Here is a 15,095-nt window from a genome sequence, read left to right as displayed (position 1 = left end):
AACAAGTTACAGGTTGAAAAAACCCTCAGCTCGGAACTAGGCAAAATCTGCATATGGCTCGCCGATAAACTATCATTACACATGGGCAAAACAGAGTCCATTCTCTTCGGTTCAAATAACAAACTCAGCAAGACCGACGGCTTCTCAGTTACAGTGGGTGACAATATTGTCACAAGGAAAGATGAAATTACCTACCTGGGTTCCATCCTAGAGGCTAATCTTTCCTGTGACAAAATGGTATCCAATGTAATAAAAAAAAGTCAACCAACGAACTCGATTCTTGTACCGGATCTCCTCTCTGGTAAACAAGAATACCCTGAAGACTCTGGCAGGAGCACTCATTCAAGGGTACTACGACTATGCTTGCACATCATGGTACCAAAGCGCAAAGGCACTAAAAACAAAATTACAAACATCTCAAAACAAACTGGTCAGACTACTGTTTGACCCGACTCCTAGAACCCACCTCACCCCTGCCCACTTTGACAACCTAGGATGGCTTAGAGTAGACAACAGAATACAGCAACTTGCAATGGGCCTGGTCTACAAGATACACTACACGACCAAGGTACCCATGTACATGTCAAAATACTTCCCAAAGGTCAGTGAATACCACAATCACAACACCAGAGGGAGCTCCACAAATCATGTTAAACCCAGATTCGGCTCAAACAAGGGACTAAACACGTTTAGCAATTATGCCACATCAATGTGGAACGCCCTACCCAAAGCTGTAAAGGAATGTGAATCACTACCCACTTTCAAAAACACTCTCAAAGAACACCTACGGGTGACTGCAATTCGAAACTGGCCCCTGCAAATGTCCTAACCCAACCCCCTCCAATGTACAGTAAATGACCAAGTATGGCTTTGTCAATATTCCAATGTACAGTGACCCCCCCCCCCCCCCCTCCTCCAATGTACAGTTTCTACGTCAAATGTATATACTCTCTTTTCTGGACTCTTTTTGTATCACAAACAGTACTGTATTTGCAAATCTGGTATGTCATAAATGTCTGGATGTAACAGTACTGTCTATCTGTATGTGATGTATGTCATAATGTTATGATGAATTGAAAATGGGGGACCCTGGTGTAAACAAGACGAAAGTATTTCTCTGGTCTGCATCCCCTTAACAATTGTGTGTATTGAGCCGTACTGTATTGTACCCATTCCGCAATCTGTTAAAAAGTTTTCAATCAATCAATCAATACCATCATGGACACAAAGGTGTTTTCAGACAATAGAGGCCGTCTAGTCGACTCTAACAAGCTAAGGGAACACTAGCCCCAGATACAGAGGGGGAAACTACCGAAATATACCAGATAATAATAACTATTGCAATGAACGTGGAGCAAGACTGAAAACAAACAGCATCCCCTGAGAAACAGGAGCAGTGGAAACCAGACTAGAGAGAGAGCTAATGACTGGCTCTGCTAACTAGCTAACATCAAGCCCCAGGAGCAAGAAGCAGCTGTGGACGCTGCTAAGAACACAGTAAGAGGAGAACTCCCCTCAAACACTCTCTACATGCAGCTAGAAAACACATGTCAGTCACTACCTGACGAGCCTCCATCACCAGGAGAACGGGGCTCAGCTGTCAGTCCCACTAGAGACGCGATCAGGACAGAGGACTGCAGCAGCAACAGGACCACGCTCACTGCAGGAAGCCATGATACTACTGATGTCAACGTGGCGCAGCCCAGGAGACCAGCGTGTTTTCGCCACAGCGCCACCTACTGTGTTGGATGACAGAGTGTTTGAGGAGTAGCCTCCAGCTGCAGCGCCGGAGGCGTGTAGCCTTTTTACAACGCATGTAATGGTATAGGTATATAGACCATAGATATCTATAGAACACTAGATAGCTTAAGGCGGAGTCACCAGCGTCACTGAACCGCCGCCATCTTGGGAGGGTCAGCCTTGAGTGAGAGTGAGTGAGCTGCACAGACAAAAATACTCATAACTCGCTGAAATATTGACGGATTTACAAACGGGTTGGTTTGCTATAAACATCAAAGATGTAGTTATGATACTACATACTTATAAAAAAATTAAATATGTTTTTTTTTACAAACCGCTTGAATCATAGCCACGTTAATAATGCTTGTAATAAACCAAACCGTTTGTAAATCCGTCAATATTTCAGCGAGTTATGAGTATTTATGTCTGTGCAGCTCACTCACTCTCACTCAAGGCTGACCCTCAGTGGTGCAGTGCTGGTATAACGCGGTATAACAGCGTTTTACCTCGGTCACTGAGGATGAAGTATGCGCAATCGCGCACGGATATGTTCCCGCATGTACGCGCAGTCACGCACACAAAAATCCGCTGTTCCCATTCGTTGTAACTAAGTACCGGCTCGGCCCGCGGCCACCGTTTTTACATAACAAAAGCACAGGTAGAGTAGGCTGACCAAACGTCCTCTTTTGCCCGGACATGTCCTCTTTTCACGCCCTGTCCGGGGGGGGGTTTATTAATTCATCGAAATGTCCGGGGTTTCACTGTTTTTCAGTTTCAGTTTCAGTTTCACGGCCCTTTGCGAGCATCTGAAGGCTCGGGCTGCATTTTTCGCCGAACATATAAATTACCGAATAAAGCGCTATTCGTTGCCGTTCGAATGCCATCTGGATCGCCAAAATCCGTGCCTCGGTTCTCGAGTTACATGCCGATATGTCAGGCATGCGACTTTTTACATGGCATTATCCAACCGGACTCCCGGAGAAGCATGCAGCTGCAGAGCCGCAGAGCCAGCGGCGCTCTCTGGGCCGCGCGCTGACGGCCGCGCTGTGAGGCAATAGTATCCAGCTGCAGGACGAGAGCACCAACACTCTCAGGACCGCAACAGTAAGAAGCATTTTGTATAAAAGTATTCTGTACTTCTGTATGACAACTATTAAAGAAACTTGAAACTTGAAACTTGAAACTTTAAGGACCCACACTTTAAGGACCCTCGCTTCCATTGGCTGATTTGGGTCACATGACCGTCCCACCCAATGGCTGAATTGGAGTATTGCACTGCGGGATTGATTGATTGATTGATTGATTGATTGATTGAAAACTTTATTAACAGATTGCAGAATGGGTACAGTACAGCTAAATACATACAATTGTTAAGGGGATGCAGACCAGAGAAAGACTTTCGTCTTGTTTACATCAGGGTCCCCCATTTTCAATTCATCATAACATATATGACATACACGACATACAGATAGACAGTACTGCTACATCTATACATTTATGACATATACCAGATTTGCAAATACAGTACTGTTTGTGATACAAAAGTTTCATACGCTGCTACCTTTTTCAGCTTCTCTATTTCAAGGCACAAAAAAAAAAAAAAAATCTGTGCCAAAAAAAACTGTGCATGCGCGCGCACGCGCGCACGCGCGTGGAGCGTTTGACCTACTGTCAATTTGCCACTGCACCACTGCTGACCCTCCCAAGATGGCGGCGGTTCAGTGACGTCGCTCTCCATTGGCCGGCAGCACGGGCAAGCTATCTAGTGTTCTATATATATCTATGGTATAGACCACTACACTTCCGCGTTACATTGAAATCGGGGAGGAGATTGCGGGGGGAGCATATGAATGAATGTGGACGAGAGCCGTGATGTAAGTGGTTGCCGATACGGCTGTGGGGGTGCTAGAGACATGATCGAATAGACGTTTATGCGCCTCACTCTCCTGAACACGGCGTGACCCATTCCTAATCGATCAGAACTAAATCGGCAGAGAAAAAGCCCATTTTAAAGCACCTATTCCGCATGCACATGCGCAGATTGCCCATGGAGTCTGGACGACGCGAGATGACGCACGAATGAATGTGGACTGTTCCATCAGAGGGCGGAGCTTCGGTGGTAATGTGTGTGGCTACAGACCGCTGCACTTAAATATAAACATTAGTCTACCTGGAGACTCAATGAGGTAATTGTAGATGTCGCCATAAGACGCGTCTGGCCATTTAGTGGGATAATTTTTTCATCATCCTGTTCGGCTGAAAGGACACTGGCCACCGAAGCTCGCCCCTCTGATGGAACAGTCCACATTCATTCGTGCGTCATCTTGCGTCGTCCAGACTCCATGTACAGTCAGGCCACAATAAGCCGAAACCGAATGCGTTATTAGGCGAGTTGTGCTTCTGTGATCAGCAGGTTTGAAAAGAACCACTGGGAAGCAGAGGGATAAGGTGTGTCGATTCAGAGGAATCTGGGTAGTAAGACCTAAGAATTGGAAAGAGACCCAGCCTAACTACTGCGCCCGAAGGCAAAAACACTCTCAAAGAACACCTACGGGAGACTGCAATTCGAAACTGGCCCCTACAAATGTCTTAACCCAGTTGTACAGTAAATTACCAAGTATGGCTTTGTCAGTATTCCAATGTACAGTGTACAGTGTCCCCCCCCTACCCCAACCCCCCCCCCCCCCCCCCCCCCCCCCCTCCAATGTATAGCCCCAACCCACCCAACCCCACCCCACCCGCCCAACCTCCTCCAATGTACAGTTTCTACGTCAAATGTATATACACTCTTTTTCTGGACACTTTCTGTATCACAAACAGTACTGTATTTGCCAATCTGATATGTCATAAATGTATAGATGTAGCAGTACTGTCTATCTGTATGTCATGTATGTCATATATGTTATGATGAATTGAAAATGGGGAACCCTGATGTAAACAAGACGAAAGTCTTTCTCTGTCTGCATCCCCTTAACAATTGTATGTATTGAGCTGTACTGTACTGTACCCATTCTGCAATCTGTTAATAAAGTTTTCAATCAATCAATCAATCAATCAATCAAGGTAAAAGAAGGGGACTTCTTCCGTTCACGAGAGGAGACCTTGGCCTGGAAGTGGAGACCTGTATCTCTGTTGGGGGAGGGGGCCGGCGTCGGAGACAAGGCAGCCCTAAGAAAGGAGCTGGTTGTTCCGATGTAGCGGTCTACCTAAACCTTATGGGGAGGGACAGGTGTATCCAAGTAGGGGAAGGAGTGCATCCGAACGGGAGAGGGGTACTCTTAACTGGAGGGAGGTTGAAAGGGTCAAAGCGGAATATGTTGGTAAAGAGACTGTGGGTACAGTGAGTCAAATTAACTGAATATACGCTTTGCCACTAGCACTAATGAGCAGGAGAATACAAACTAACATTTCCAGAACCGCATGAGAGTTTAACTGACTATTCCCTATCATAGAAGTACATTAACTTAAAATGTTCCCACTTATTACTGTACATTCACTGTACATGTTCGTATATTTTTGGCTGGATGGGTGTGTATTTGGAATTTTGGATGGTATATATACATGTCGGATTGTATATGCCGGACCGTATTTTGTTCTCTATTCTATTTAATTTTTAATTTTAATATGATTATATTCTTATTCCTATTTTAGCCCTATTGACTACCTAAATGTTTATTGTTGTTCAATGTGTGTGATCTGTAGTGCCAAATTTTCGTCTGGGTCATTCAAAGCGATTATTTTATTCTATTCTATAATTAGGGAAAATAATTGTCCAAATATGTATGATATCTAACAAACTATCAAACATCTATCAAGCAATCTGTCACCAGGTGAAAGGAGACAGGGAAGAGAAAGCCAATGATGAAAGTGTAACGAGCCCAAGTGAATAAGACCTGACAAAGGTGGGAGGTAGGACTGTGTGGCACATGTGAAAAGTGAGAGAATTGAAGTGGAAATTAAGAAGGATCTAGAAAGTATAAAGCGAACCAGGACAAAGGTTATGCATCACCTCAACAAGAGATGCATAGAGAAGCAGAAGGCTAAGTTGTTCTGTTCAAAGGAGTTTGGACAGATAGCTTAGTGGGAAACAGAAAGCTAGGTTGTTCTGTTCAGAGGAGTTTGGACAGAGAACTTAGTGGAAAGGGACCCATACCTGGGACTACACTATGTTGAGAGAGGAAAGTGATGATGATGATGATGATGATGATGATGATGATGATGATGATGATGATGATGGAAAAAGAAGGTGATTTGATTTGATTTGAGTTGTCTCTGAAAGGACATATCCAGCTCAACAAGGACAGCAGCTACCGACCCCACCAGAAGATGAGAGACTGGTCTATGGGACCAGCAACCAACTCACTGAGGATCAGGCTTGTAGAAATACACAGTATGCACTAAGACACACATCATTGTTAAGCTGAACAGGGGTGTCTTTAGGACTTCGTATTGGCTATTGTTTTTTTCTCACGCTGAAATAGAAGTGGTGGAACTTTGTTCGGGGTGGGATGTTGTTTGGACTCATTTGCTCAGGCAGGAGGTGGAATCCCTGGAAACGCTGCGAGGAGGGAGATCTGGTTTGGATTACTTGGCAGACGAAAATCAACGCCGTCCACCTCAACGCCACAGGGTCAACGCCATCCCCTTCGATGCCACAACGTCGATGCCATCCCCCTCAACCCCGGAAGTCGTCGTCAAACCCCTCGACCACCAGGAGATCGTCCCCGTTCCCCTCATCACCATGACCCCCGTTCCCCTCATCGCCATGACCCCCGTTCCCCTCATCGCCATGACCCCCGTCCCCCCCATCACCATCCCCCACCCCAGAAGTCTTCACAAACCCCCCCCCCGAGTCATCCCCTGACCCCCAGACCACGCAGCAACAGGTAGACACGGCTAGGCATATGCTGATACAGGTTATTATCGCACATCCCGGAGGACTTCACATTTTATTTCTATGACACTGTCACTAGGCGGATGAACAATTCATGTCCAGAGTGCATTGCTTTTTTTTAGAAGCCACTCTGGACCATCACTTCAATAGCCATTCCCCAGGGAAGTTTAGACACACACACAGCAGGAAAGGTTATGTGGGGAATTCGACCAGGATGAAGACTTGTCTCATACGAACTGTTGGAACATAATTATGTATGATTGTATGATGTGATACTAATGATTGTCATCATGTTGGTTGTTGAAGATCTTTTTCCGGGTGGATCCATATGTAGTATGTGTTATTTGCTTGCCATGTTTAGGTTGTGAAGGCCACAAAAACAGAATTTTTGACATTATTTGCTTGCCTTAATTTAGGCCATATAAGCCACGAAAACAGCATATTTCTTGCAATATTTCATTGTTCCCTATGTCATGTTGATTATCCTGATTGGGGGTGGTTGGGGGTGCCAGTCTGCAAACAGGTCATGTTACCGCTCAAAAACATCTGAGGGTGGTTGGGGAATTTTACCCTGTTTCACAACATCTAACAATTAAAGGTTTTCATATTCATAGTCATATTCTAGTTTTCTATTTTCATAGGATGTTACCACTGCCTGAGCTTGATGTATTTTGATGTATATATTGGAAGGGCGTTTGCGATTTATAAGTCCAACTTCGATTGAATCTGCGGCTTGACAGCCCCACAGGAGGGGTATGTATTAGGGGTGGGGCCTATAATTCTAATATGTTTTGTCATACTCCATTACTCTCAGTCAGAATTTTTTTTGTTTTGTTTAGTTATGTATTTGGTGCTTAAGAGCACCACAGGAGGGATTATGTCGGAAATTAACGTCAGACTTTAGGTTTATATCATATATAAATATATTAGTTAATTAGGAACATTGATTAAGTTAAAAGTCATTGATAAATAGGATTACAGTACAATCAGTATCATAAACACTAGGTTTCCCTTTACATTTAGAGGCTTTTAGGCCAAGGTTACAGGGGCCCCCTTATCTCCAGCAAGGTGGCTGGTCGGTCCGGGAGGGATGCCTGTTTATTTTCTTGTTACAGTACATAACTATGACCTGGTCATCGCTGGATCATATGGGAAAGGACACAGGTGTCTCACACTTGATTGGTCAGCCAGCGAAGACACCCTAGGTGGGACAGTATATCAGACCATTCTAGAATAGAGGGAAGGAGAGCTCCTTGGCGACTCCGCTACACTGCATTGCTGTCAACAAGCTGTCGTGATCCATGGACCACCCGATAATTCGTGTAATTATCCTTTCTGATTATTCAATAAATACCATACATGATGTTTGAACTCATTGTCCTGTGTCTAATATTCAATATCCTTTTGTCCTGATTTGAGGAACAACTAAATGATCCCACACTACCATTCCCTTTCTGCAAGCCTGGTGTGTTTAAGCCAACGATTAGGAGCAAGGTCCTAACACATCTGGACAGACACAAAAGGCAAGCAGTGCAGCACAAAGGTATTCCCTGTTGTATTCATTGCATGTTGTTTTCTTGCACTGGTAACTCCTGTAAATGATGGACCAACATGTGGAAACAAAAGCATTGCAGTTTGACATGCACCATCAGCCATAACATTAAAACCACCTGCTTAAACAATTTTGTTCATGATTAAAAATAAACACACTATAAACACGGGTTTAAGCAGGTGGTTTTAATGTTATGGCTGATCGGTGTACATATCTTTTCCAGATCACACCATCTTTAAGTGCAATTTGGAATGCAGGGGCAATGGTCATTTTGAGAAGAAAGACCGGTTTATAGCGCATCTGGCACTGTGCAGGAGCAGCTCCCACAGTACAGAAACACTGCATGTGGCCCTGTGCAGGAGCAGCTTCCACAGTACAGAAACACTGCATGTGGATGGAGGTGTCGGAGAGAGTAAGGTCAAAGAACTGGTTGTCCGTGCAGCCAGTGAGAACGCCATCAGCACTGACACTGACGAGCCTGCCATCAAGGACCAGGTTGTCATTGTGGAGGCTACCAGTGAGAACCAGCTCATTAATAAGCACGATGCTACAGTAGCCACTGTACAAGTGAGGAGGAGCAAGACTATATCGGTGGCCTGTCCCCAGTGTGCAGTAGTCATCAACAAGAAGAATCTGAAACGTCACATGGAAAGAAAACACTCTGAACCAGGTTCCATGGAAGTTACTTCAAAATCACATCTGCGAAGTGAATGTTTGGATTCTGACAACAGTGTCTATGCTGTTGTTAAAAGAATGCAAAGGTGAGCGATAAAGTGGCAGTCAGGAGAATGAGGCTGGCAGGTCACTGCCAGAGACACCATGAGATGCCAACCAGCAAACTTGTGCTGTGGGAACCAACACACGGGCATCGATCACGAGGACGTCCCACGTTAACCTACGTGGACGTACTCAGGAGAGATGTGGGAACAGAAAGCACCGGCGAGCTAGCCAGATGCATGGAGGATCGGGATGACTGGAAGCACCGATGGAGGGCCCGTCCGAGGACGACCTAGATAGATAGATAGATAGATAGACGGTGCAAGTGTGCCATTGCATGTACAACAGAAGATGCATGGCCAATGTCACCAAGTGCAATGTGAGTCCCTTCACTGCAAGACAAATGCAGATTTGGCAGAGAAGTAGCATTTCTAATTTCAGATGCATCCATCTCAAATCAATTGATTACTGCTCTTCCCACGCAAATGTAACTAACCTTAGAGAGGATGTTTTGGAGGACATGGTCAATAAGAGGTGGTTTGGGGCAGACAAGAAGGAGTGTCAAAGTCTAGCCAGGGAGAGGGAACATCCCTTTTACTGTCTCCACCTCTCTGATGTTGCCCGACCTTTGTGTGTCTGTTTATGAGCCGTCTGTGGCTTATTACAGCCGCCTTGAACGTGTGATGGTTGTGTACAACAGAAAGCTGAACAGCTGGCACTGCCCCTGCAGCAAAACACGACGGTCATGTCCACACTTGTACATTGCCAAGTGGCACTTTTTCCAGGAGTGTCCTAATGTTTTTAAGAAGGTCAAGTCCAGCGAGTACATCACTGAGAACCTACCTATGTCAGCAAGCACAAGTGAGTCAGAGCCTGAGGACGATGTCACCGTCTATCCACAGAAAGGAGAAGACTTGAAAATGTTTTTAGAATATATCTTCAAACACAAGCGTCTTCCAGAAACACTGCCAGATCACCTTAAAAAACAGACAAGTGACTACCCTTGAGTCTTCATACCAGAGGAGTCTCTGCATAGTCTGCCCTGGGACTGTTCCTTTAAGTTCCCTGATTCTTATAATGGCAAAAGCCAAGATACTGACAATTGATGGCATTGTACATGGTATGTATGTCTCATTATTTACACTTCTGTGCAGTACATTCATTATTTTAAGTGATGTGGTAAACTGATCATGGTTAACGCCCTCTCCACTTCCAGATGTGTCTACATTTTGCAGGCAATGTAAGGACTGTGGCATGATCTATCGCTACCAGGAGTTCAAGGATGGAGTTCACAATTTCAATGACTATCTCCTCCTTGGACTACATTTTTTGTTGTTTGTTTTTGAGATCCCAGCTCCAGGTTAGCATTTTCTGTGATCAGTTACTTAAAATTCTCCTCATGTTTGTCTGCTAACTAAAATAGTTGCTCTAAATGTCAGACTAATCAAGCTGTTGGGAGGAGTGTCCAGTCCATTGAACTCCTGACGGAGACCAAGTTCCCTCCAGCTGATAGCGTTCTGCACGGGCACCTTCATTTTGAAGCCATGTCCAGCCACACCTACGACTTCAGCTGTGTAAATTGCAGTGACCATCCCCCCATTGTGGTGATGGACCTTCATAAAAAAGGTGTTTTTCATCTGACAGGTAAATATTTCTTTGCATAAAGTATAAATATTTGTCCATGTCCACATTGTCTATTGCACTTGTGATCATGTTATTACTAAAATGTATTGCAGCAAGTGACCTCAAAAGCCCACCTGATGACTACAAGGGCGAAGTGAATATGGATGACTTCTGGGATTCTGTATCCAAGGAACTCATTGCCCGTGGATTTTTGAGAAGTAATATATATTAATCTGTGAACTCAAAAAACCTTCAGAGCAGCAAATTATTTCACAGTATCTTGTTGACCACACCATTAGAATATTAAATTTCATATAGCCTACTTTAAATGTGGTATTCTGAAGACCATACACAGCAATATACTGTACATTTTAAGTAAAGTAAGTGTTTTAACTCTTTCTGCATACTTCTTACTTTTTATTTTTCATTCAGGTAACAGAATGAATCCATACAGTGTTTCACCGTCCTATGATTGTTGGGCACCATGGATAGGTGAGAAAACTAGAAAGGCAGCAGTTGTGCTTAACAGAGTTCAAGAAAATCCCCACTTCCAAGGCTCAAGTAGAAGATGCTGAATTGACAGTCACCGTGGACCATCTCCTGAATGAACTTGTAAATCAGAAGGTACAGTGTGCTGAATTTTTTTTTGGGTCACCTCCTTATAGAATGAGGTAAATATCAGAGGAGATGGCTAAACAAGTTTATTTTTCATGTAGGTTGAGGTGGTCCGGAAACTATGCAAAGAGTCTGGCCTTGACACAGGAGGATCAAGGATGGACCTCCTCCTCAGACTGAAAGATGAAATTAATTCACGACAGGCTTTTGATAAGATATTTGAAAAAATATGGGGCGCATCAGGTTTGTGTATTCACTTATTGATAGACACGTACTGTAATTTCATACATTTTCATATTTTTCTAACCCATGTAATTTGTTCTTCCAACTGAACGTAATGTGTTTTCCCTGTAGGAGGCTGGGCAGCAATACTCTGTCCGTGTGGCGTTGTCTACAGCCTAAAGGTGCTTCTCAGGGCTGAAAGCCCCAGAGATTATGCTGACCTTTTGCTGTCTTGGGCACACATGCCCAATGTAGTAGTGTATGACTTTGCAGGTGGGCTTGCAAAGCACATGAATTTGAGGACACCAGAGAGCATTCCCTTCACTCCACATGAGGGAAGACTGGCGGCTCCAACAACTGAAAACATCAAGAGGGCAAATGAAGGCAGCCTCAAAGTGAACCTGACGTGGTTGACTGAAAAGAAGAATCCTCCAGATGAACATTCCCATCCGCTGACTGGCTCATCAGTGACACTTTTCATCAGAAGAATTCAAAAGACCCCAAAAATGTCCTCCGACGTGTAGGTCTTGTCCCTGAACTCTCTGGCCAGATCAACACGCAAGTGGTTGAGCAGTTCTTCGCTCGGATGAGGAAATGCAATTACTTCCTCAATATTGCTTTGCCATCCACAAACGTATTTGTGTTGCGGAACATTCTGCATCACAGAAATGTGAGGCTTAACACTTTGGTTGCCTAAGGTTAAATTAATGATATACCATAGATTGCCAGCGCTATTTGTCTATGGAGAAAGTCCCCTTCTTTGCAGGGCTATAACTTTTTAAATTCTATTGCTACATTGCCATTATTAGGGCCCATTCAAAGTCCTATATGTATTGTTCATTGTGTAGCAACGTTAAACTTTTTCATTCACATATTCATAGTAAAGTATGGTCTAATGTATAAGTATGTTTTCATCTCTTTCTGCAGCTTTCTCCAGAACGTGATATATAGCCCCAAATGCATTATATTGATGATGAAATACAGTTTGATGGCAATCAGCGCGATATAAAAAATTCCAACTAGACGTACTTCTAGAAGTTACTACACGTCATCTGATGTTGACCGGATGGGCGAGGGGGCGTTTATAATTCCGTGGGCAGCGTTATACCAATCATCTAATGTGGGTCAAATGTTGATAATATCAGTTATTATCGAAGACGGTAACGTTACACGCTGAAACTCACCCCAGTCTCCGCGCGCCGTTGGGCGATCATTGTCGAGTAGAAATTTTATCATTATGGGATATATTATTACCCGGTCCATCTCCAGCTTGTATAATGGTATATACGTCCAAATCATGTTGTTTATCGAGTTATTGGCAATCGATCGCTATGTAGTGTGACGAGCTAGAGTGCCGGAACCTATCCCGAGTGGCCGGAAGCAATACGGACATCTAGCACAACCTCTACTGCGCTTCCTGTTAAGCGGTTGCGCGATCGGCCACCAGATGGCGCTCCTGAACCGCCAGAGAGCTCAGTGGGTCCTGCTGGTGGATCTCAGGCCAGCGGAGGGACATTATGAATCCGATCGCAGATTTTTGAAATATTGATATAAAGACGACGTACAGCGTCCCCCGGCAACTTTAGCATGGCCAGCAAAGACGTCTAAAGACGGGTCCCGGCACCCAAAGTGTTAACAAGAGCACCATCGAGAAAATGAAAAAGACCTTTGGCAAAGAAGTGATGCTGAATGCAGATGGCCAGGCAGTGCTAGGTTTGTAAAGCACATGGATTACGTCTTAACATCTGCAGGTGTTGAAGATTTTATTAACAATGACTGCATATCTGTCAACAGGGCCGGACTGGGAAAATAATTCATACCGGGAGATATAGCGCAAAATATAGCCCCAATCAGGCAATTTTCGAAGCGGGGGGTCTGGGGTTCCCCCACCCGGAAATCTTTTGTTACAAAGACTTAATTTCCTGCATTCTGGTGAATTTTAGTGCATGTGAATCACAAACTAATGAGCCAACAATTGCTTAGTACAATGTACTGTTATGAACCTCAAATAAAACTGTTGTGGCACTAGCAATGCTACTCTCTCCACCTTCAAAAAGAAAAAAGCAAGAGCACAACATATTTTTCTATTTACTATTATAATACAGTCGATCAGAAGAGGATGAGTCTCCCTCATAGAACGTTATATTTGTTTTTCTAAACTTATCCTTTTTCTTTTGGTAGTCCATCATACAGGCCCTGGCTGTTCTGAAGACAGTCTCACTGCAGGAAGCAGAACAGGTCTTCCTCTCTGGTCCCGTTTACGATCTCGGGTAAGAATCGAGAACGTACATTTTTCACACTTGCAATACAATATTTCTGTTTACCCAACAGTGATATGTTTTGGTTTTTAACCCATCTCCAGCCAATGACGTGGTACCACGTCATTCTCCGCCATGCGTTGTCTGCCAATGACTTGTTAAGGCGTCTTTGAGATCAATATTTCAAATTTCTGTCATGGTATTCACATTTCACCCACGGATTCTTGGCTGGTGCTGTAGATCTCCGCTCAACTCTCCAACACTTCAATACCGCCACCTGGTGGCCGATCAGCGAGTTGCCAAAACCGGAAGTGGCCGGAAATGCTTGGTCCGTACCCTATTCCGTCCGGCCACTCGTTATCGCTCGCGGGACTCCATCCAGACACCGTCGATATTGATCCGTTGCCATAACTCAATAAACAACATGATTGGACGTGTATTAGTAATATACAACCCGGAAATGGATCACCTAGATCAACATCCCATAATAGCGATCTTTTTGTTCCACTCTCATCACCCAATGCTACGAGGAGACTGGGGTGAGTTTCAGCCTGTTTGTTTATTATATCCATACAAACTGCTCTGATCAATATATCACCCATACTACATAAATGATTTAACGTCTGCCACGGAATTATAAACTACCCCCCCCCCCGTCAACCGCGCATGATGAGTCATAACGTCTGGGATCATGTACAGTTGAAAATTTTTTTTTGGGGTCGATCGGTATCAAACTGCATTTGATGATCTAATATACACTGTAAACCCGAATACGTTTCCAGAACTTAAAAGAATTTACGTAATCTCCTGCCTCAAATTTTTTAAGTTGATCAACTCAAATGTTTTCAGTTGGCTAAGACTTACAATTCTCAGTTAAGGTAGTTCAAATATGTTCAGTTACTGTGACTTAAGGTTGTCAAGTGGAGGCAACTCAAATATGTTCAGTTACTGTGACTTACAGTTCTCAGTTAAGGCAATTCAAATATGTTCAGTTACTGTGACTTAAGGTTCTCAAGTGGTGTCAACTCAAATATGTTCAGTTACTGTGACTTACAGTTCTCAGTAAAGGCAGTTCAAATATGTTCAGTTACTGTGACTTAAGGTTCTCAAGTGGTGTCAACTCAAATATGTTCAGTTACTGTGACTTACAGTTCTCAGTAAAGGCAGTTCAAATATGTTCAGTTACTGTGACTTAAGGTTCTCAAGTGGAGGCAACTCAAATATATTCAGTTACTGTGACTTACAGTTCTCAGTTAAGGCAGTTCAAATATGTTCAGTTACTGTGACTTAAGGTTCTCAAGTGGAGGCAACTCAAATATATTCAGTTACTGTGACTTACAGTTCTCAGTTAAGGCAGTTCAAATATGTTCAGTTACTGTGACTTAAGGTTCTCTAGTGGAGTCACCTCAAATATGTTCAGTTACTGTGACTTACAGTTCTCAGTTAAGGCAATTCAAATATGTTCAGTTACTGT

The sequence above is a fragment of the Notolepis coatsorum genome (genome assembly GCF_963971535.1).
Source record: "Notolepis coatsorum genome assembly, chromosome: 7".
NCBI classification, from domain to species: domain Eukaryota; kingdom Metazoa; phylum Chordata; class Actinopteri; order Aulopiformes; family Paralepididae; genus Notolepis; species Notolepis coatsorum.
This window is presented reverse-complemented; position numbering follows the sequence as displayed.